Raw genomic sequence first — 23,413 nt, 5'->3', positions numbered from 1 at the left:
GGAGCCACAAATTTCCTTCCACGCAGCGTTCCCCCAAATCTCCCGATAAAAATGATACCTCACTTGTGTGGGTAGGCCTAGCGCCCGCGACAGGAAACGCCCCAAAGCGCAACGTGGACACATCCAATTTTTTGAAAGAAAACAGAGGTGTTTTTTGCGAAGTGCCTACCTGTAGATTTTGGCCTCTAGCTCAGCTGGCACCTAGGGAAACCTACCAAATCTGTGCATTTCTGAAAACTAGAGACCTAGGGGAATCAACGATGGGGTGACTTGTGGGGCTCGGACCAGGTTCTGTTACCCAGAATCCTTTGCAAACCTCAAAATTTGGCTAAAAAAACACATGTTCCTCACATTTCTGTGGCAGAAAGTTCTGGAATCTGAGAGGAGCCACAAATTTCCTTCCACCCAGCGTTCCCCCCAAATCTCCCGATAAAAATGATACCTCACTTGTGTGGGTAGGCCTAGCGCCCGCGACAGGAAACGCCCCAAAGCGCAACGTGGACACATCCAATTTTTTTTAAAGAAAACAGAGGTGTTTTTTGCAAAGTGCCTACCTGTAGATTTTGGCCTCTAGCTCAGCTGGCACCTAGGGAAACCTACCACACCTGTGCATTTCTGAAAACTAGAGACCTAGGGGAATCAAAGATGGGGTGACTTGTGGGGCTCTGACCAGGTTCTGTTACCCAGAATCCTTTGCAAACCTCAAAATTTGGCTAAAAAACACATGTTCCTCACATTTCTGTGGCAGAAAGTTCTGGAATCTGAGAGGAGCCACAAATTCCCTTCCACCCAGCGTTCCCCCAAGTCTCCCGATAAAAATGATACCTCACTTGTGTGGGTAGGCCTAGCGCCCGCGACCGGAAACGGCCCCAAAACACAACGTGGACACATCACATTTTTTCATAGAAAACAGTGCCTACCTGTGGATTTTGGCCTCTAGCTCAGCTGGCACCTAGGGAAACCTACCAATCCTGTGCATTTTTGAAAACTAGAGAACTAGGGGAATCCAAGATGGGGTGACTTGTGGGGCTCTGACCAGGTTCTGTTACCCAGAATCCTTTGCAAACTTCAAAATGTGGCTAAAGAAACACGTTTTCCTCACATTTCGGTGACAGAAAGTTCTGGAATCTGAGAGGAGCCACAAATTTCCTTCCACCCAGCATTCCCCCAAGTCTCCCAGTAAAAATGATACCTTGCTTGTGTGGGTGGGCCAGGTGCCTGCAACAGAATAAGGCCCAGAACTTGTAGAGATAGAGGGGATAGCACAGCGAGTTTATAAGGACATATTCTTTTATACATCTATAGACTGACTCTGCTTTGGGGACCCACATAAGTGAGGTGTCATTTTACTTGGGAGACTGAGGGGAACACTGGGGAGTAGGAATTTTGTGCTGGAGCGGTGATCGTACAAACAAAACTCAGGAAAATATGCTTTTTTAAGCAAATTTTGCGGTTTGCAGAGGCGTCTGGGTAAGAAAATGTTGGAGGATCCACGCAAGCCACATCTCCCTGCACTCCTTGGGGTGTCTAGTTTTAAAAAATGTCTGGGTTTGGTAGGTTTCCCTACATGAAGGCCCTACCCAGGACCAAAAACACAGGTGGCCCCTCCCCCCCCAAACACAGGTAGTTTTGTAATATATCATTTTGATGTGTCCACATACGTCTGTGATGTGCCAAACACTAAAATTGTGAAAAGAAACGCACTTAGGTTATGTGAAAAAGACCCCTCACCCACCAACCAAGTTGGTGGCATGCTTCATCATCGGGGTCCCACCTGAGACACCTAGCGTGTCTCAAGTGTGCTGCGACGCCTGATTACAGCGGAGCAGGTTTTGTCATATGTACCACACATACTGGTTGGATTTGGCACAAGGGTGAGTGATGGTTCAGTAGATCAAATTTTATTAACAAGAGATTTCACAAAAGTGAAATGCAGTGGTAATAACTGAAAGGCCAAAAAACTGAACCAATGACTCACAGCTCGTGAGCTGTAAAGCCACGACAAGGCACCAACCGCTTTACAGTCCATTCACACACCTTTCATACATGACATGCACAAGACCATTCACGCCGCCAGCCACGGGCCCAGCACATTACAAGACTCACATCCACAGACAGCGCCAGTCAGGGGCCCATCACTTTCATACGCGCACATGCCTGATACAGCAATCACACCAGCTGATGAGTGTGTGGACTGGCGTTTGGCTGGCACTGCCAGCCAAGCGCCACCCCACCCACACCACCAGCCAAGCGCCACCACACCCACCCACTCCGCCAGCCAAGCGCCACTCCACCCACCCACCCACACCGCCAGCCAAGCGCCACCCCACCCACACCGCCAGCCAAGCGCCGCCCCACGCACACCGCCAGCCAAGCGCCACCCTACACATACCATCCCCTTTTTTTGTTTTTAAACAAAAAAGAAATCACTAATCATAAATTAGTACAAAACTACAAACACAAAAGCTCTAACTGAATACATGACTAATGCCAACCGTGAAACCGAACATATACAAATATAAAACAGCAGTTTACGCTCACGGAATTTCCCAATAATTCTTCTGTGTGTGGTAGCTCCTGAAACAGCCACCCACACACAGCTAAGGCTTTGAAGGACAATCAGGGCAGTACATCCTAGTCTCCTTCCTGATACCTCTTCGAGCACAGACTCTACACCTCTTAGCAGGAAAGTTATTTTTGGCCGTGGGAGGAATGTGCTCAGCAAAGTGACGATCTTTCAATCTAGCCACATCCTCCACCACTGCTTCTCTAGGAACTCTAGCCTGTTCCAGCACAACAAGGCTAGCTATGATAGACTCCCGAAATTTCACAAATGTCATCCTTGACTCTGGAGAACTATCCTTGAACACAACAAAAGCATTAAAAGTTGCCAAGTGGAACAAGTGACCCGCTAATTTCTTATACCACACATAAGACTTACGAGCAGCAGTGTAAGGTTCTAACCTCTGATCTACTCTATCAACACCACCCATGTGCTTATTATAGTCTAAGATGCACACAGGTTTGCGCACTTCGGCAACCTGACCCCAAACAGCCACAGGTGAAGTACTCTCATCATGGATGGTGCTTAGCATGTATACATCCCTCTTGTCTACAAATTTCAGAGCTAGCAGCTCATCATTCCGCAAGGCACGGCACTGTCCCTTCTCAAGTTTTTTACAGACAAGCTCTTTCGGATAGCCTTTCCGATTAGAGCGGATTGTGCCACAAGCAACAGTGTCCACTCTGAACAACTCCTTGAACAACCGAACTCCAGTGTAGAAGTTATCTACATATAAATGGTGACCTTTGTTAAACAGTCGTCTACCAAGTTCCCACACAATTTTCTCACTAACTCCAAAAGTGGGTGGACAACCAGGGAGGTCAATATTGGAATCCCTACCAGTGTAGACCCGTAAATTATAAACATATCGTGTACTACTTTCTGACAGCATATACAATTTAATTCCATACCGTGCCCTCTTGCTAGGAATGTACTGCCTAAAAACCAAACGACCCTTGAACAGGATCAAAGACTCATCTACAGATATTTCTTTCCCTGGAACATAGATCTCTGAAAACTGATCTACCAAATGATCAAGGACAGGTCTAATCTTAAAAAGACGGTCAGAATCAGGATGATCTCGTGGCAAGGCTAAAGCATTATCTACAAAATGCAACATCCGAAGAAGAAGCTCATACCGGTTACGACTCATGATGGCAGGAAATATAGCAGTTGCCATCAAGGGACTAGTAGACCAATATGAAGACAGCGATGGCTTCCTTATCAGCCCCATCAAAAAAGTTAAACCCAAGAACTTTTTCAACTCTTCCAGATCTAGCAGCGTTGTTCCTCAAAAACTGCTCTGCATACAAATTAGTCTGCTCAACAATCTCTTCCAAAAATATATCGTCCATAAACAACTCAAATTAGTTGACGGGCAAAAAGTTTTCCGTATTAACTCGACACCCTGGAAAACCAGTAAACGCAGGCAACTGTGGCTGCTCCATGTTTGGTGCAACCCATGTGTCAGGTCTTCCAATGGGAATCCTTTCAGCCGCTTGCTCCTGCACCATTGGCACATCACTGTCGTCCTCTAAAACAGGCACTTCATCAGCACTGAGAGTGGCTTCATCATCAGATGATTCATCTCTGACAGAAAATTCACTTCCAGAATCCTGCACTTCCTCCTCTGCCTCAGATGCAGAGTCAGTCTCATATTCATGGTCAGAAGATGACTCAAAAAGCACACTAACAACCTGCTGAGCGGTCATCCTACGGCTAGCCATGATCCTTCCTACAAAAGTTAACTGGACAAATACACCACCAACAACCAGCACTGTGTAAGATAAGTAACAAAGTATAGCTTCATCACTAAGAGTTATAAACTCTAAAACTATACTGCTCACTTGCCTGAAAAAGCTTGACTCACCAGCAACTACTCTGCACAGCCACAGCAATCACCAATGATATCCCACTAAAAAGAGGGGGAAAAAAGCAAATTAGACATAAGACAACACAATAATCATTGTGCATAAATCTAAGGACAATTTCATACACAATCCTGCATTCAGTACACCACCTACAAACATGTCATTCATGCATGGCAACAATACTCACTTGGAGTAAATGTATTTACTTACCTAAAACATGCAACTACGCAAACCGCAGGACAACTACTGCCAAGACTGCAACAAGCCTCAGCAAAGTCAGCAAAAGCTTTGAACTAGAACAAAAAGGAGAAAAACTGTTATTATCATAAAAGCAAATGCTTCACCAGTTGACAAACACTCCGCCACTAACCTTCCCTTGTGTCTAGTGTTCTCTGCTTGGGGGAAGATGGGCCTAAAAAAAAATAGGCCAATCTACCCCCAAGGGGGTGGGGGGAGCAGAAATCACCCAGATTACATTGCACCCTTTGGGGGGGGGCGACCCTTGCCCAAGGGGCCACACCCCCACACAAAGCACACACACACACACACATATAGGCGGTCATTCCAACCGCGCCGCCCGCCATGCGGTTACCGCCGAATGACCGCACCGCGGTCAAGAGACCGCGGCGGCCATTCTGGCTTTCCCGCTGGGCCGGCGGGTGACCGCCAAAAGGCTGCCCACCGGCCCAGCGGGAAACCCCCCTCAACAATGAAGCCGGCTCCGAATGGAGCCGGCGGAGTTGTAGGGGTGCGACGGGTGCAGTGGCACCCATCGCGATTTTCAGTGTCTGCAAAGCAGACACTGAAAATCTTTATGGGGCCCTGCTAGGGGGCCCCACGACACCCGTTCTAGCTATCCTGTTCCTGGCGGTAAAAACCGCCAGGAACAGGATGGTGGGAAGGGGGTCGGAATCCCCATGGCGGCGCTGCAAGCAGCCCCGCCATGGAGGATTCCCTGGGCCAGGGTTAAACCGGCGGGAAACCGCCGGTTGCCCTTTTCTGACCGCGGCTTTACCACCGCAGTCAGAATGATCCAGGAAGCACCGGCAGCCTGTTGGAGGTGCTTCCGCGGTCCCCGGTCGGAATGACCCCCATAGTATCCCTGGCGCTATGGGGATTCTGCCCCCCTTGGGGACAGAAAGGCCTAAAAAATAGGCATATCTGCCCCCAAGGGGGGCAGAACTGCCCAATAATACATATGGGCCCCTGGGGGCGACCCTTGCCCAAGGGGCCGCCCCCCAACACACATAAAAAAAAACAACAATAAAATCCCCGGTGTCTAGTGGCTTTAGGCCAATCTGCCCCCAAGGGGGGCAGCAACGACGATAAATACATTGCCCCCCCAGGGGGAGCGACCCTTGCCCAAGGGGCCAACCCCCAACACCAAGCACAAATACAAAACATAATATTTCTGGTGCTATTGGGATTCTGCCCCCGGGGGCAGAAAGGCCTAAAAGAAATAGGCCTATCTGCCCCCAAGGGGGGAAGAACTGCCCAAAAATACAAGTGGGCCCCTGGGGGCGACCCTTGCCCAAGGGGCCGCCCCCCAACACAAAAAATAAAAATCAACAATAAAATCCCTGGTGTCTAGTGGCTTTCTGCCCCCCTTGGGGGCAGATCGGCCTAAAAATAGGGCCAATCTGCCCCCATGGGGGGCAGAAACGACGAAAAATACATTTGCCCTCAAAGGGGAGCGACCCTTGCCCAAGGGGTCGCTCCCCCACACTATAAACACACACAACCATAGACAAATCCCTGGTGTCTAGTGGGCATTCCTGCTGCCCGATCGCATCGCAAGCTCTTCCCCGACTGCCAGTCCCAGGACGTAATGGTTACGTCCATGGCGCCACACGGGCACTGCCATGGACGTAACCATTACGTCCCTGGCGGGGAAGGGGTTAATACCTATGTGAAACCTTATGCGTGCTCCATATAGGTAGGCATGGCTGAGCTAGGTGCTTTGAACCACATTTGTATGAGAATGATAGACAGACTCTCCTCCTGTTAGATAACAATCTAGGGGGCATATTTATAATGCCCTAGTGCAACCTAACGCCACACTAACGTCATTATCCCCGCACTGTTTTTACAGGGTGATGCAATGCATGCATTGCACCACTCTGTAACCCTTTATATTACATTATGCCTGCGCCAGGCATAATGTATGCAACGGGAGCGTTCCCCCATAAGGGGAGCCGGAAAAATGGCATAAGGAAATACATGAGATTTCCTTGCGCTTTTAATGTCTGTTCAAGAGCAGGTGTTAAAAGGGGACTTCCATTCTTTAGAAAGGGGCCCTATGTACTCTGCAGGAGTAGTACCAATATTTTGGCACTACTCCTGCAGAGTACATCAATAGAGTCATGAGAAATTACACTATTGCCCCCTACCGTGCGCCATGGTGCGCCGTATTTTAACATGGTGGCAGTAGGGGGGTAGTAAGAGCCGCAGAGAAAGCGTTGCTGCACTCGATGCTGGGCCACTTTCCATAAATCTGCCCGTAGGTGCCTCAAGGCCAAATTTCCAATGATGTATCGCAGAGGTCGATCATTGGATTGGCTGCTATTGACTCAGATTTGACTTTGATTAAACTGAAATGGTGACTATTGGTGACATTCCTTGATATGGGGATTCTGCCCCAAACTGATCTAATTGATTAAGAACCTCAGCCTCTAGGTAGGCACTGAGCTGTCTCTAGTCCATTAGGTTGTGTATATTTTCTCACCTTGCTTATTTAAGTTAGAACATTACCTGTACCTTATCTGGTATGACCTTATTGAGGCTTTTATAGTCCTGGATGGGTTAGTTGGACAAAAGGAATGTGCTTCTCTTTATTTGGAAAAGGAACCACTGTCTTGTATAATCCAAAATACAGTGACTTGAATGATTACATTGATCTGCAAGTTAAATCAAACAGTATCTTTGCAGTAGGAACGTTTCTGATGGCCTATTTATTGGACATTTCAGGTTCTTTGTTTGACTCATCATGTGCTGTCTCAGAGCATCTGCCATTTATCAAGAAGATACCTATGAGCCAATGAGGTATGTTCTCTCAGCTACTTTTGTCCTTTGGATCAAAGCTGTTTAATGGTTTTTAAAGCAATGCGGAGGGTGGGCTTCTTGTCTTGTTGGTACTGATACTTTCCTTCGGCTGTGGTATTCTGTGCTATTGACAAATAGCTTTTCCAAATGATACACCATCTTCAATAACACAAAACACCAACAATGCAGCACTTTATATGTTATTGTTTAAAATATATATTTTGTGCTTCACTATATTCTTAAAAATTTGAATAGGTTCTCTGCAACAACATGTTATTAACAGGATTAGAATTGTGGTGAGGGTAGGGGTGTTGTGTCACTATTCTTGAATAATGTGAAATTTAATAAATAAAATATTTACTGTATGTAAAGAGAATAATTAAGATTGAGATTAGTGTTGAGTTTAGTTATTGTTAAAGTAAGGATAAGATTTTCTAGTTAATCAAACGTGAGTTAAATTAATACAAATATTTAATTAACTAATAAACACTGATTAGTCTTCAGATGAGGGTTAGCATTATGGGTGGGAATAAGACCACCATTGTTCCTTAAAATCTACTTGCACTTAATTTAATTAATTTTGATTTAATTAATTTAAATAATTATTATATAATTGCCATTTGTTAAGCATATGGTTGACATGTGAATTACAGCTAGAGTAAGGGTTTTTAACTGGTGTCATTTAAATTGATTTCTCTAATAAAAAGTAAACATATATTTGATGTTGTGAGGGATAATGTAAATTTTAGGAGTAAGCCAAGACAATGAACTTTTGCATAATTACATTTAAGGTAATGGGAATAAAACAAAGTAAGTATAATTAAATGTGAGAAATTGGGTTGCAGGTTTACTGGGATGTGAGCCCTGGTCAAGCAACAGCCACAATCCCTTTCAGTGTGAAAGATAAAAAGTTATTAACTGAGCATGTGCTTAAACCTGGGTAGCTTGGCACAAACAGCAGTCAGGCTACACTTACAGGGAATGTGAAAAATATTTATGCAGCCCACAAAATGTAATGAAGTGAAAACACAACACATTACACATTCCAAACCAATTTGGAAACAAAGAGTAAATTGTAAGACATGATTTGACACCAAAACCATCAAAACCCAACTAGTAGAACCAGTGTTATGAATTGTTGAAGCTTAAGGGTCAAAATAGCAAGTCCTCAGTTTTAGAAAATGGCCACCAGGGAAACCTTAGGCACTACAACCAAGGTTCCGGGAGTTGGAACCCTCTTGGGCTTTAAAGAATCACTCAGGCTGGGTCCAGGTGCTGGTTCAAGATTTTAGGAGGCTGTTATGTCCTGTGGCTCTGAACAGATGGATAGCAAAACTAGCCCATGGTGTCACTTCTGGAAGTCCTGTGTGCAGGTGAAGATGCACAACCTTCTGGGAGAATGCACAGTAGGTCACAGCAGCCAGTAGTGAGCTGACGAGTGGGTCTGAGAGCCCTATTTTCATACCCTGGAACCCTTCTCCTAGAAGTTGAGAGAAATTTCCAAAAGGGCTCTTTGAGTTTCCAGAGGTTTCCTGCCTCTCCTACCTGGGTCCTTGGTGGTTGCACTGACAATACAGGGTTGTTAAGCCTATTGTGTAGTGGCAGAGCACAGCCTACTCTAGTGCAAGTGGGGCAGTGTTTAGCTCTACCCCCATCAAACTAATTAATGGGCCACTGCGGCTCAGCTAATCCCACTATTCTGTGACTGTTTGGAGGAACTTCACAATGTCTTAACTGTCAGTTAAACCCAGCCATGTGACCTAAGACAGGCTCTAGGCACAAAGGGCTAAAGGCAGGAAAATGCCAACTTTATCAAAGTGCCATTTTTCAACTTTTAATGATAAACCTGACTTTGCCATTAAAGAGGGTTTATCATTACAAGTTCATAGACACTGAACATGACACATCTACTACCTCTGGTTTAGGGATTACAGCTTATTAAATATACTAAGGAATTCCCAATGTTATTCTATGGGAGGAGTAGGCCTCACAGTAGTGAAAAATTAGTTTGGGAGTTTTTCACTACTAAGACATGTAAAACTTGAAATCACATGTCCTACCTTTTGATTATACAACACCCTGACGTAAGGGCTACCTAGGACCTACCTTAGGGGTGACATATGTAATAAAAGGGAGTTTAAGGCTTGGCAGAGGGTTTAAATGGTAAGTCAACATGGGAGTGGGACAGTGCCTTCAGGTTGCAATGGTAGACCTCTGACATGTTTTAAGGGCTACTTAAGTGGGTGGCACAATTAGTGCTGCAGGCCCCCTCATAGCATTTAATTTACAGGCTCTGGGTATAGGGTATACCACACTACAATGGACTTACATGTAAATTAAATATGCCCATCAGGTGTTTGCCAATCAAACTATGTTTTAGGGGAGGGAGCACAAGCCCTTTCGCACTGGTTAGCAGTAGTGAAGTGCACAGTCCTAAGGCCAGTCAAGCAAAAATCCAGCAAAAGGTAGCAGGAGGAAGGCAAAACATTTGGGGTGACCCTGTAGAGAGGGCCATTTCCAACATGACCCCCCTCCAGCTTAAAGGCAGGTTAGACTAATCAGTACCTTGATGGACTTCTCTGCTTAGGTGATAGAATGTGGACAATGGCCTCTACTGCAAGGGAACTTGTCAGTTGTATTCCTCTCTGAATGCAGTTTGACTCCTTCTACACTCTCCTGATACACTAATCTGACCCATTGGGAACCTTTCTCCGCACCTGGAGACCCCATCTGTTCAGACCTTAACCTTAGTTTGCTCACAGATGCATCCCAGTAGGCAGACAGTACGACCATGACCAAAAAAGTGATGTGGCCCATTCCACCCCTTGGATTAGACTTCTGTCCCCAACCAAAAGAAAACTCTGTCCATAAGGACAACAACCAATAGAGGCCACTGACAGCTGTCAGTGTCAAGAGCTAGGCTCCAGTCCTTCCTGGGTTCTCTGACCTTCGAGGTTTCTCAGAGTGGGGGGCAGTAGCCCCTGTGTTAGCCACCCGTTCTCTGCTCTCCCTCCCACCAGTCCAGAGGTGGTATTTTGAAACAGGTCGTTCAACCCAGGTTCTGTGGCATGAGACTGAGCAAGAGTCAGGGGAGAGACCTTCCTCATGCAGTGTTTGATTGCCTTGAACAGCATTATGCTTCTGTTGTTATCTTCATTGATGGTGTTGGTACAGTACTTTTCTTTGGCTGACGCAATTAGCTGCCAGCATGTGTAAATGTATGTTAGCCATTGCATGATAAATATAATACATCTAAATACATTGTAAGCAGTCTTCCTGCTGTAAACTGATTTACCTATACTCATTCACGCAAATTGGTTGAATGGTTGTCAATTTTACAGTTCACAAAACTCATTAGGAAAGATGAATTGACACGAGTGGGAATTTGAGGAGAACTTTTGGAAACAACCACAAAAGAACCAGCTTGTGAGTTTTCACAATCTTTTTTGCCATCCATACCCACACTAAAACAGTCAGAAATATACTCCTTTCTGTGGAGAAAAGGTTACAATATGCAATTGCACACATGGAGAACTGCCTTTTCTTAAGCATAAATGGTGAATTCTCAAACTTTTTCCAGTAGTACTTCAGGGAATCTGCCACTTTCCTGCCTCAGGTATACTCTTAAGAATAACGCCTGACTCCCAACAAGCTGTTCACTTCCCCTATATTGACGCAAAGTTCCTCAAGAGGGCTTCTAGCACTGAAGTAAGCAACTCTTCAGGAAATGGTAAGCTGCAGCTTCTGAGCAGTATATTGTGTCCTTGATGCCGCACATGATCCCTTTCATGCAGCGTAGTTATTTATTTATGTATTTGTTTGTTTGTTTATTATTTATCAATTTTGAAAAATCAACAAATTTGCACATTCCATACATGGAAATGTGTTTAAAAAACATGCAAAGTTTTTAGGCCTTAAGGCCCTAATTTAAGAGGGCTTAGCGCCAACTATCGCCACATTAGCAACATTACTTTTGACGCTAATGTGGTGATAGCAGAAACGCAGCAACCTATTGACAAAGTGGCTCAATGTTCCATTGCGCCACTTTGTAAATCCTTGCGCCGCATTATGCTTGTGTCAGGCATAATGTATGCAAGGGGGGGGCATTCCCCCATTTAGAGGGGCCGCAAAAATGGCACAGTGGAATCTAAAAGATTCCACTGCACCATGTTTAGTGGCATTTTAACTCCTGAACCAAGCAGGCATTAAAAGGAGGCACACCATTATTTATAATGGACCTCTGTGCATTTTGCAGGATTAGTGCCAATTTTTTTAGTACTAATCCTGCAAAGTACAACAATAGCGTCATAAATGTTGATGTTATTGTCGCTAACATGCTCCATGGTACGCCTTATGTTAATTACGGTGCACGAGGCCGCAAGAAAAGCGGCGCTACTTGCAATGTAGCTCTACTTTTCTCAAATCTGGGCCCAAGTTTTCTAAAAATGGAACAGTACTTCCTTTGAGACGTGCACCACAATCCAGTTTAGAACTACATTTGTGTCATCTTCCGGTGCAAAAATCCTTTTGAATGCAAAAGTTGATTCACTGCTTGTTTACATTGCTTGCTTCTGATTAGCATCATGTTGAGTGACTCAAGCGCCCGATATTCAACAGTAAATCTCTACATAGGTTCCTTATATGCAGTTGTATCTGTAATATGTGGGACTTACAGCTGTATTTATCCTGAGCAAACAAGGCTCAGGATGCTTATGTAATTTGGGATAGTTTCTTGTTTGTCTGGAATATTATACAGTAATCCATGGAGCCCAAGGCAAATGATTTTACACAGAGACCTATTAAGGAACAGATTTGAGCTATGTATATATTTACTGAAACCCTCAAGCTTGCTCTGATCCGCATCCTAAATTGGGCAGGATAAACACACATGCTGCCTGGCTTCATGTGGCTAATCGCCTTTATTGTTGGCAAGCTACTAGGAGCCAAAAAATCTCTGTTTTTATTTGCTGTACTGTTTGTTTTGAAATACTTGCCTTGTCTAAAGTACTAATTTTGCTACTAATGCCATACAGTTAGCTTTTGTATATATGGACACGATCAGAGAACCCAGAAGTATCCTCAGTGGGAGAAATATAGGGGGTCATTCTGACCCCGGCGGTCTAAGACCACCGGGGCCAGGGTCGGCGGGAGCACCGCCGACAGGCCGGCGGTGCCCTGCAGGGCATTCTGACCGCGGCGGTTCAGCCGCGGTCAGAAGAGGCAAACCGGCGGTCTCCCGCCGGTTTACCGCTGCCCTTAGAATCCCCCATGGCGGCGCAGCTTGCTGCGCCGCCATGGGGGATTCTGACACCCCCTACCGCCATCCTGTTCCTGGCGGTTTCGCCCGCCAGGAACAGGATGGCGGTAGGGGGTGCCGCGGGGCCCCTGGGGCACCCGTCGCACCCCTGCAACTACGCCGGCTCAATTCTGAGCCGGCGTCCTCGTTGCAGGGGCATTTCCTCTGGGCCGGCGGGTGCTCTTTTGGAGAGCGCCCGCCGGCCCAGAGGAAATGTCTAAATGGTCGCCGCGGTCTTTTGACCGCGGTGCGGTCATTCAGCGGCGGTACCTTGGCGGACGGCCTCCGCCGTCCGCCAGGGTCAAAATCAGGCCCATAGTCTAAAGACGTACAGTTAATCAGTAAAAACCTTCTTATGTTTGTTATTTGAAATGCAAACAATGGGGCACATATTTACGAGCCCGTTGCAACGCTGTTCCATCCCTTTTTGTGATGCAACGGCGGTGCAAACCACAAAATCGTATCTATGAGGCCTTAGAAAGCCACTTTGCGTGACTTTGAATGGCCTCATAGATATGGAGTAAGGCAAGGTAGCACAAATTGCTGCATTGCCTTACTCTGCGTTAGGGAGGCAATCCATGGGCGTTGCAATGAGTGTTCCCACACAGTGCCCATTGTTTTTGATACAATCCCAGATTTACAAGGACTTGTAAACCTGTGGATGAGCCGAAGCCAAAACCTTACGCCTCCCAATGGGAGGGGCCACAAGGAGAAATATCACTATTTCTCCTAATATTTTCCTCTTTCAATGTCTGCAGAATTCTGCAGCACACATAGAAAGAGAAAAAAGCCTCAAATGCGTCTTAAGATTGATTTGTGCAGGAACATGCCCCTCCCATCACAAAAACAATCCTGCATGCTCCACAGGCACCCTTCCACCACGGAGCAAGGGTCCTGGCATTGGTGCTAGGCAGCCCATTGTGTGCCAGCGCAGGGAGAAAGGACAGGAATGTTCCATATGCCACAGATATGGCACATTCCTGCCCTTTCACTTTGATGCAGGGCAGCACAGCAAGGTGACTTGCTGCACTGCCTTGCACCAAGAGCCCATGAGTATGCACCATAGGGTTTAATTCTATATTTATTTTATAACTTTAAAGGTCATTATTTTGTTTTGCTAATTTTAAAACTCTGGTATTTTCAGGAGCATATATAGATGTGCTAAAGCAGTGGGATTAGGGTGAATCCGAGTTAATTTTGTCTGTTTTGAATATACGTATATCACCATTATTTTTAATGTTCGTTTGGGTATTCAATGGCCTTGTGTACTAAAGGCAGTCATGGTGGACTATAGCACACAGCATGGTATAGTAGGATTTTGAGCAATACATGCTCGGATTGGCTCGCTTTCAGCCAGCCTAATGTGTATGATGCATTTTTCTCATTATTCACAACATTTTTGCAGCATAGACTACAACTGATAATGTATGCATTTAGCATCTTTGAAGAAAAACTGTTAAAATATTATTTTCTATATTTCTCTGCTTTGAGGCTTATCAACTATGTGCTAATGAAAACATGTAGAATTATAGATGGGTAACAGTGAATAATTTTGATTGTTCACATTAAATAAACAGCAAAAGTCAAGCTTAAAATGTCTATGATGTCACGCAGAATGAAAACCACCCCTAATTCACTTTTTGTCCATCTATAATTTTTATGTATGGGCTGCAGAATCATTTGCCTCTGCTTTCAACTGCTACAGAGGGGCAGAGGAGTAATGGGGGAAGCCTTTCATAACCTGGTCTTTCTTCACTGGCCCAAATGTGAAAAATGAATACCTGTCCATCCAACCTTAACTATCTCCATCACTTTCATTGCTTTTCTTTCCTCTTCTGCAGCTGTGCTTTCTGCTTTCATTCAAAACAGACAAGCAGCACTGTGCTGCCAGGCTCTCAGAGAGCCCTGTCAGTCTAGCTGGGAAGTCCCTTCATGACATAGCAACAGAGGGTAACACGTGTTATCCACTGTTGCTAGTTCTGGCAGTGTCAAACAAGTTAGAATGTGGTGTAAATGATAGATGCTGTTCATGAGAGCTGTACATAACAAGTTGATCCTACTATTCACACTTACAGTAATTCAGTAAAATATCATGCTGTTTTGATTTACACAGAAATTACCTTTGCTGTTTTACATTTGTTGTTAACATGTGTTTTTGTTATTAGTGATATTTAGGGATCTGTTCTCTCTGTGATGCACTAAGGATTTGTTAATGCACGGTCTATGTCGGTTCTGACCCCCCACTCCAGCCATTTAAGCTGTGGTTGTTTATGATGGGCACCAGCACTCACTTTTGAGGTCTGGCACTTGTTTTTCTCCATCATACATTGACCAAGAGCAAGAAAGACAAAAGCAGAAAAAAGGGGAAACAGAACAGTAGGAAAACAGTGACAAGAGGAAAATGCAAGGATGTCATTTTTACCTGCAACAGTGTGATATAAAGACAGGGAGTGGTGGTGAAATGAAGAGACAAGATGTTGAATCATGACTAGGCAGTTCTGGTAGTCAGTAACCCTGTGCCAAAATCTGTAAGTTGGTGCAGAGTCATGCAAAAGAATATTGGTTAAACTACATAAGAATTAGCGAATGCCCTGATACTTTCTTTTTGCAGTTTTGTATAGCACAATATGGATCCAAAGGTACTGGAGCACTTTGCATGAGCCCAAGTTACATTAAACATGATCACATTATTTTTTAGGTGGAGCCTAGGCAGTGCGCATGCACTGTCTGCAAGACCAGCTGTATTCAGTAAAAGGATTTTGATCTCACCTGCTCTTTACCATAGGTTGACTGCAATGTTGCTCCTCTTTGCTGCCTCCTAACTGGTTTGCGCAACTGATACCTCACTTCCGTTCTTTGCTGAGGAGCACCGGCCAAATGCAGTTTCCTTACACTTTGAATGTTTTTCTGTTGTTTGGTGGAACTCTTTTTAATTGTTTCCTGCCTCAGCTCATGTTCTGATGTATGTGTTTCTGCCACTGTTTTTGGAACCATTTTGTCAGCAACCTTGACGTTTCCGGATGGCGAGGCTTTTTGCGCACTAGTCATTTTTCTACGTTTGTTGTTCACTTGTTCTTTACTTTATCTATTCATAAAATGTGTGTAGTTGTGTGTGTGTTTTTGTGGTTTTATATAGCATGAAATTGACCCAAAGGCACTGGAGCGCTTGAAACAAGTCAAGAAAAACATAACAGCTTTTCCGCCCTTGTGTCGCCTCATCTTTCAGCAGCTGATCTACCTGGGAACCGGCGATGTATGCTCATCTCTTGGGAGAGCTGCAGCCTTGTAAAGCAGTCCAAAGATACCATGAGCGTGGTTTACAATGGGTTGTTTGTCCGCATTTTCTTCCCACGCAGGCAACGCTCCACACATTTTCTCCATCTGCACACTAGAATTTTAGAAGCCTTTGCATCCTGCTTCCCGCCCGTTTAGCTTCACTTCAAGTTAACGCAATAGAAGAACATCTCAGGTCCTCGCACCACATAAAAACACTACTGACATACCCAGACTGAAAACACACACTCTCCAAACAAACAATGACAGGAACATAGTGCTACGTGTTTGCAAATGTGATTCTGCACCTCATTGGTTAGGAAGCACTATATAAATGCAAATACAAAAATAACACTTTGTTCTCAGCAAGAGGCACTTTTGATGCACAAACAACCATTACTCTCTGCTTTCCTGTTCAATTTAAATTCACACGCAGTGACCAGACTTCCTCTTACTTAACTATTTTTCTGACAGCCTGTCGGGCACTTTTCCAGATAGTGTTTCATTTAAGTAAAGGGCAGTAAAAAAGTGTACTTTCTCAGAAGAAGCAGGACTTTGAAATGCTTTGATTGTTATGATTAATAAAGATTTAATGTGCTGCATGGTTAAATACTTATAATGTCCCAAAGGCAAGACATATTGACTATGCCAATGCTTGTTTAAGCATGGGGAGATTAGGGGATTTGCCCAGCATCACAGTATGCTGAGCCAACTCCAGGACTTGAACCTGGTTCCCCGGTTCAAAAATCAACAGTTCTGGCCGTAACACTACATCCTCTCATTGTAGGAACAATGCAGATCTTCACTACCCAATAACTCATCACTCCTCATGGGTGACCAAATATACAGTCACCTTCAATTATTGGGGAAGTTGGAGAAAGTTAATAACACTGGTAAATCCTCAACTCTTTGTGGGGTTATTCAGAAGTCCTCTTTCCTCCTTATAGCCAATGGAAAACTATTTTAGGGAATTCATTCCAAGTTTTAAAACTGGTTATGTGTTGTCTTCTAGTTTTTCACTAACCCTGCTAAACAGGCTAGGAATTTGATAGCAAAACGTGCAACCCAAATTCCTCTTGGCTTTTTTCTGTCAGCTTCTTCTGAGCCCTACATAAACAAAGCCAGACTCCAAATTTTAAGTCCTTGGATAGTCAAAAGTTGAAATATTTAAGTAATCACTCTACTTACCCTGAATGTGGTCTGAAACGTATTTGAAAAATAAAATCTAATAATAATAACAACCAAATGTATCCCGAGCTACATTACTCCAAATGACTAACTCGGACAGGAAGTTAATCGAACTTCAGAGTTAAACTACCCTCATACAATACCTCACTTTGGAAGAGAGTTTTAAAGAAAATTGTCAACTAAATTCTACACTTTCACTGTGAAACACAATTACAAGCTGAGTTCCTATAGAGAGCTAAGAACAACAATCCTGGCAATTAACCACAAACGAAAACGATTCCCTTGTTGCTGCTGCTAAGCAAACATGCACAGGCTCACAAACATCAATGGCTGACAGGCAACTAATACGAAATTCCTAACCATGACACAGTCACTATGGGGGTCATTCTGAGTTTGGCGGGCGGCGGTTGCCGCCCGCCAAACTTCCCCCGTCGAAAGACCGCTCCGCGGTCAAAAGACCGCAGGGGCCAGTTCGACTTTCCCGCTGGGCCGGCGGGCGACCGCCAAAAGAGCGCCCGCCGGCCCAGCGGGAAAGGCCCTGCAACATTGAAGCCGGCTCCGAATGGAGCCGGCGGTGCTGCAGGGGTGCGACGGGTGCAGTTGCACCCGTCGCGATTTTCACTGTCTGCAAAGCAGACAGTGAAAATCCTGCTGGGGCCCCCAGGGGCCCCATGACACCCGTTCCCGCCATCCTGTATCTGGCGGTGAAAACCGCCAGAAACAGGCTGGCGGGAAGGGGGTCGGAATCCCCATGGCGGCGCTGCAAGCAGCGCCGCCTTGGAGGATTCTCCCAGCCGGGGGAAATCCGGCGGGAAACTGCAGGACCCGGCTGGGCGACGGAATAGCAAAGGAAGCACCGCCAGCCTGTTGGCGGTGCTTCCGTGGTCGTCGACCCTGGCGGTCAGAATGACCCCCTATATCTCTAAAGAACAAGGTACCAGAAAATAATATCCCCAAACCACTTAAAGGGTTAGCCAATCTGGGTTCAACAACTAAATCATCATTATAAGTCGCTAGCCATGGGGCAAGCAACTTATGTGCCATGTCAGCTACTCTTAAAAAACTAAGGGGCATATTTATGAGCCCCTAGCGCCACTGGAGCATCACTTTACGTGACGTTCTAGTGGCACTAACCTCTGCTCCATATTCACAAGGAAGCTTAGTGCCACTTTTTGTGGCGTTACACATCTTTGTAAATATGGGCCCCTCTGACACAGTTCTCTGCATTAGAGGGGCGTGCAATGGGGGTTGCTGTGGGTGTGCCGCAGCAATTGTATTTTGACGCTGCCTCAGATTTACAATATTTCGCAAACCTGAGGCAGCGCCAAAATCTAATGCGGCATTAGGAAGGCACAACGAGGAGGAATATTTTTATTCCTTCCTGTTTTTTGTTTTTTTCTCTCTATGCTGCATTCTGCAGCACACATAGAAGGAGCAAGATGCCAGAAATGATTGTTTATGTGTGGGAAGGTGCCCCTTCCTGCACATAAACTAGCATTTGAAAGTTACGCTTTGGCACTTTCCTGCATAGAAACAATCACATCCCTCAATGCACGATGGTGCAAGGATGCCTGCGTTGGCAGTTAAATTTAGCGCCAGCGCAGGGGACAACACAGGAGTGCGCCATATTCACTTAAATATGGCGCATCCCTGCATTGTGAAAATGATGGAGTGTGGCGCTGCCAATTTTGACGCAGCATCGCGCTCTGTCATTTTCCCATAATTAGGGACCCAAAAGTGGTGTTTGCTTGCTGCCTCCACAATTATATAAGAATTGACATTACTACCAGTTCCTTCCACACTTGAACTTGCTCACAGGGTTTTAGTGAGTGTTAGAAATGGGGTCTCTAGTTGGCAGAGGTATACACCCTTGTCCAAATAGTGACCACAATCCTAGTCAGGGTAAGTCAATACACAATCCAAATTATCCTGTGCCCACCCACTGGTAGCTTGGCACTGAGCAGTCAGGCTTCACTTGGAAGGCAATATGTAAAGTTTTGGTGCAATAAATCAAACGGTAACACAGTGAAACACCACAAAAATACACCACACAGGTTCAGATAAATAGATAATATGTATCTGAATAAAATAAGGTAAAAACTACAAAGATCGAATAAACACAAGTTGAAATATCACTTTTAAAAGGGTTAAAAGAGTCTTAATCCTTATAAATAAACAGTTGTCTTTATGTTACACACAGTACCTGGTATGCGTCAAAAATAAAGACGCATGGAGACCGCACAGGAAGAGATGTGTGGAAAAATAGGGTGTTGCGTTGAATTTTCTGACGCGTCACAGATGATGCATTGTTTCTTTCCACACTGCAAGGGGTTTGTGTCATTTTTTGGTGCACAGTCTTGGTTTCTCACTGCAGTGCGTGGATATTTTGACACCCAGGAACGATGCGGGGAGAATCCTAGATTCGCTGGAAGAAGGCACAGATGCTCCATCAATCCGGTAGGCAATGCATCGAAGTTTCTGTGGCAAGGCAGGCGCTGTGTCGAATTTCCAGTCAAGAAGTCTGGGCTGCATCGTTCCGGTCAGCTGTGCGGCGAGTCCTCAGTTGCAATGTAGGCTTGCATCGATTTCAGGAGGCGGTACATCGATTTTCAATACACAAGAAGTTTCCTGAAGAGATTACGGGGGTTATTACAACTTTGGAGGAGGTGTTAATCCGTCCCAAAAGGGACGGTAAAGTGACGGATATCCCACCAGCCGTATTACGAGTTCCATAGGATATAATGGACTCGTAATACGGCTGGTGGTATATCCGTCACTTTACCGTCACTTTTGGGACGGATTAACACCTCCTCCAAAGTTGTAATAACCCCCTACATCTTTTTGGCCCTGAGACTTAAGAAAACAGGAGGCAAGTTCAATCCAAACCCTTGGAGAGCACTTTTGGGGAAGGCAGAGTCCTTCTCAGCAAAGTAAGAAGCCAACAGGGCAGCAGTGCAAGAGCAAAGCAGCAATCTTTCTCAGCAAAGCAGTCCAGATGAGTCCTTTGGGCAGCTTGGCAGCTCCTCAGACAGGGTGCAGGTGTAGGTCCAGAAGTGTCTGGTTTGGTGTGTTCAGAGACCCAGTTTTATACCAAAAAATTTCTTTGAAGTGGGGAAGTCATCAAAGAGTGGTTTTGAAGTACACAAGTTCCCCTTGCAGTTCATTCCTGTCTGCCAGGGTCCAAGTAGGGGGATCAGTAGTCCATTGTGTGAGGCAGACAACTGACCTTTGAAACATAAGTGTCAAGCCCTCCACCCTCCCAGGCCAGGGAGACCAATTCAGTATGCAGATGAAGGCAGGTGTGACTGACGGTCCTGTGTTTGTGATTGTCTGGCTGAAAGGCACAAGGGATCTGTCAACCAGCACAGACCAGACGTTGATTGGAGACACGCTGTAAGGCACAGCAAGTATTAAGTGCAGAGAAGTGCTCACTTTCTAAATGTGGCATTTCTAAAATAGTAATATAAAATCCAACCTCACCAATGAGCAGGATTATCCATTGCCATTCTGGCCACACTAAATATGACCTGTTATCCCTTTCTGATCAGAATCTACCACTCAAAAAGTATATGAGGGACAACCTAATACTAGTTTATAAAAAGGAGCAGGCCTCCCAGTAGCGGAAAACAAACTTAAGGGTTTTTCACTACCAGGGCATTTAAAACACATATCTACATGTCCTGCTTTTTACCTCCAAAGCACCCTGCCCTATGGGTTACATAGGGCCTACCTCAGGGGTGACTTATATGTAGGAAAAGGGGATTTTGAGGCTTGGCAAATACTTTTAAATGTCAAGTGGAAGTGGTACTAAAACTGCACACACAGGCCTTGCAATGTCAGGGCTGAGACATGGTTAAGGGGCTACTTATGTGGGTGGCACAATCAGTGCTGCAGGCCCACTAGCAGCATTTAATTTACAGGAACCAGGCACATGTAGTGCACTTTACTAGGGACTTAAAAGTAAATCAAGTGTGACAATTGGGGATGAACCAATGTTACCATGTTTAAGGGGGAGAGCATATGCACTTCAGCACTGGTTAGCAGTGGTAACGTGCACAGAGTCCTAAAACCAGCAAAATCAGTGTCAGAAAAGTGGAGGGAGGCAGGCAAAATGCTGGGGGATGACCACCCTAAGGCTGTCAGGTCTGACAGTGAGGCTTTGCAAGCAGCAATATTGAGTGGCAAGTGACACTAATGCATTTGGCAGTGCTGGTGCTGGTCTCCCCAGAAACACTTTGGGCCTCTGCAATAAATGTTTACAAATTAAGCACTGCTTAGAGCCCATGGGTAACTAAGCAGATGTATCGCCCCACTGACAAGCTTGCAACAAACAAATGTTCAGTGAAAAATGCCAGAGTTTCCACAGAGGCCAGAAAACTGGCAGTAAGAAATGGGTGCACTGTTTATTTGCCTTAAGTGTATGCCCTTAATGTATACCACCTTATTATTCCCTCTTTTGCTCATGCTGTCTTTCAAACAGAAAAATTGTTTCCCTTCTCTATCCCTCTAATTTCCTTCAGCAACTTGAGCTGTGTATGCTTGTCTGTTCTATATTGTTTCATGAGAGTAATGAACCTGATCATTATTGATACAGGGTGCTGATTGAAAGTCAATGAACAGATGTTATTTTACACATCAAATTTCTACCTTCAAGGATACCCAATAAGCTTTGCATGTGAAAAGTCTGACGATGTGACAATGCAATGTCATCAACACTTGTTTGCACTCAATAATGTCAGCCTGCAGCCCCTATAACCATAGTTTACATGTTTTACACAATGTATTCATTAGCTATGTGCATTATTTTACACAATTTTTCATGTTGTTTTATGTTTAGGTTTAACAGGCTGAATGAATCATACATTGTGCTTAACTCATTTTAGCATATGTGAAATTTAACATTGACCTGAGTCGGCCTAGGCTCCTTACTCTAAGTTGTAAATAAAGGTTGTATTTCTGCTTGCTGTGCATAACACTTTTTTTCTGTTTCAGACACTAGACATACCAAGTGCTCACTTAGAAATGGTACTCTTTGTTAGATTATGGTGGTCATTCCAACCTCGGCGGTAAAAGGCGCTTACCGCCAGACAGAAGACCGCCATAACACCGCCGCGGTCACGGTAAACCGCCACAGTCATTCTGACCCACACTAGGCAAACTGCCAAAATACCGCCATCCACAAAAGTCCGCCACACCAAAGGTCAGCGATAAACTGGCGATGACCAAACCTCCACCGTCACGCCAACAGAAATACGCCCATGCCATTACGACCCACGAATCCACGCGGCGGTCTTTCAACCGTGGTATTCTATTGGTGGTACACACCGCCACGGTCGAAATACACATACACCTACAAAACACTACCACATTGGACAATTCGAAATACACACACCTGATACACATACACACACCACTCCCACACACCCAATACAATATAAAACACACACCCACATCACCCACAAACCCCTACGGCCCAAAATTTCGAATGAAGACCAGAGAGAGACACCACAGTCAACTACCAAGCATCCACAGGCACACAATACCAATACCCACAGAACTTCCACGCACCTCACACAACACACCACTAAATAGCACCCCACCTATCACTACACACTCCACCCCACACATCATCCACACCACCCCATGGCACCTCAAAGACACCCCAGGTTCTCAGATGCTGAACTCAGGGTCATGGTGGAGGAAATCCTACGAGTAGAGCCCCAGCTGTTCGGGACACAGGTGCAGCACACCACCATTGCCAGGAAGATGGAGCTATGGAGCGGAATAGTGGACAGGGTCAACGCTGTGGGACAGCACCCAAGAAATCGGGATGACATCAGGAAGAGGTGGAACGACCTACGGGGGAAGGTGCGTTCCATGGTATCAAGGTACAACATCGTGGTACAGCGGACTGGCGGCGGACCCCCACCTCCTCCCCCCCGAATTTACAACATGGGAGGAGCAAGTCTTGAACATCCTGAGGGCCTCGCTGGAGTATCTGAAGGAATGGACTCTGGTAAGTCTCATCTTCACTACTTCATCCCCCCCACCCCACCTGCAAGCCAACTCATACCCCCATCCCTCACCCCCTTCACAACTACCCCTTGCAAATGTCTCACCATCACAACCCACCCATCCCAAAACTTAGCCCTGCATGCGGCCCCAAAGCATGGACACCCA

This window comes from Pleurodeles waltl, chromosome 1_2 (assembly GCF_031143425.1).
Source record: "Pleurodeles waltl isolate 20211129_DDA chromosome 1_2, aPleWal1.hap1.20221129, whole genome shotgun sequence".
In the NCBI taxonomy this organism is placed as follows: domain Eukaryota; kingdom Metazoa; phylum Chordata; class Amphibia; order Caudata; family Salamandridae; genus Pleurodeles; species Pleurodeles waltl.
The sequence above is the reverse complement of the archived record's forward strand: the minus strand, read 5'-3'. Positions refer to the sequence as shown.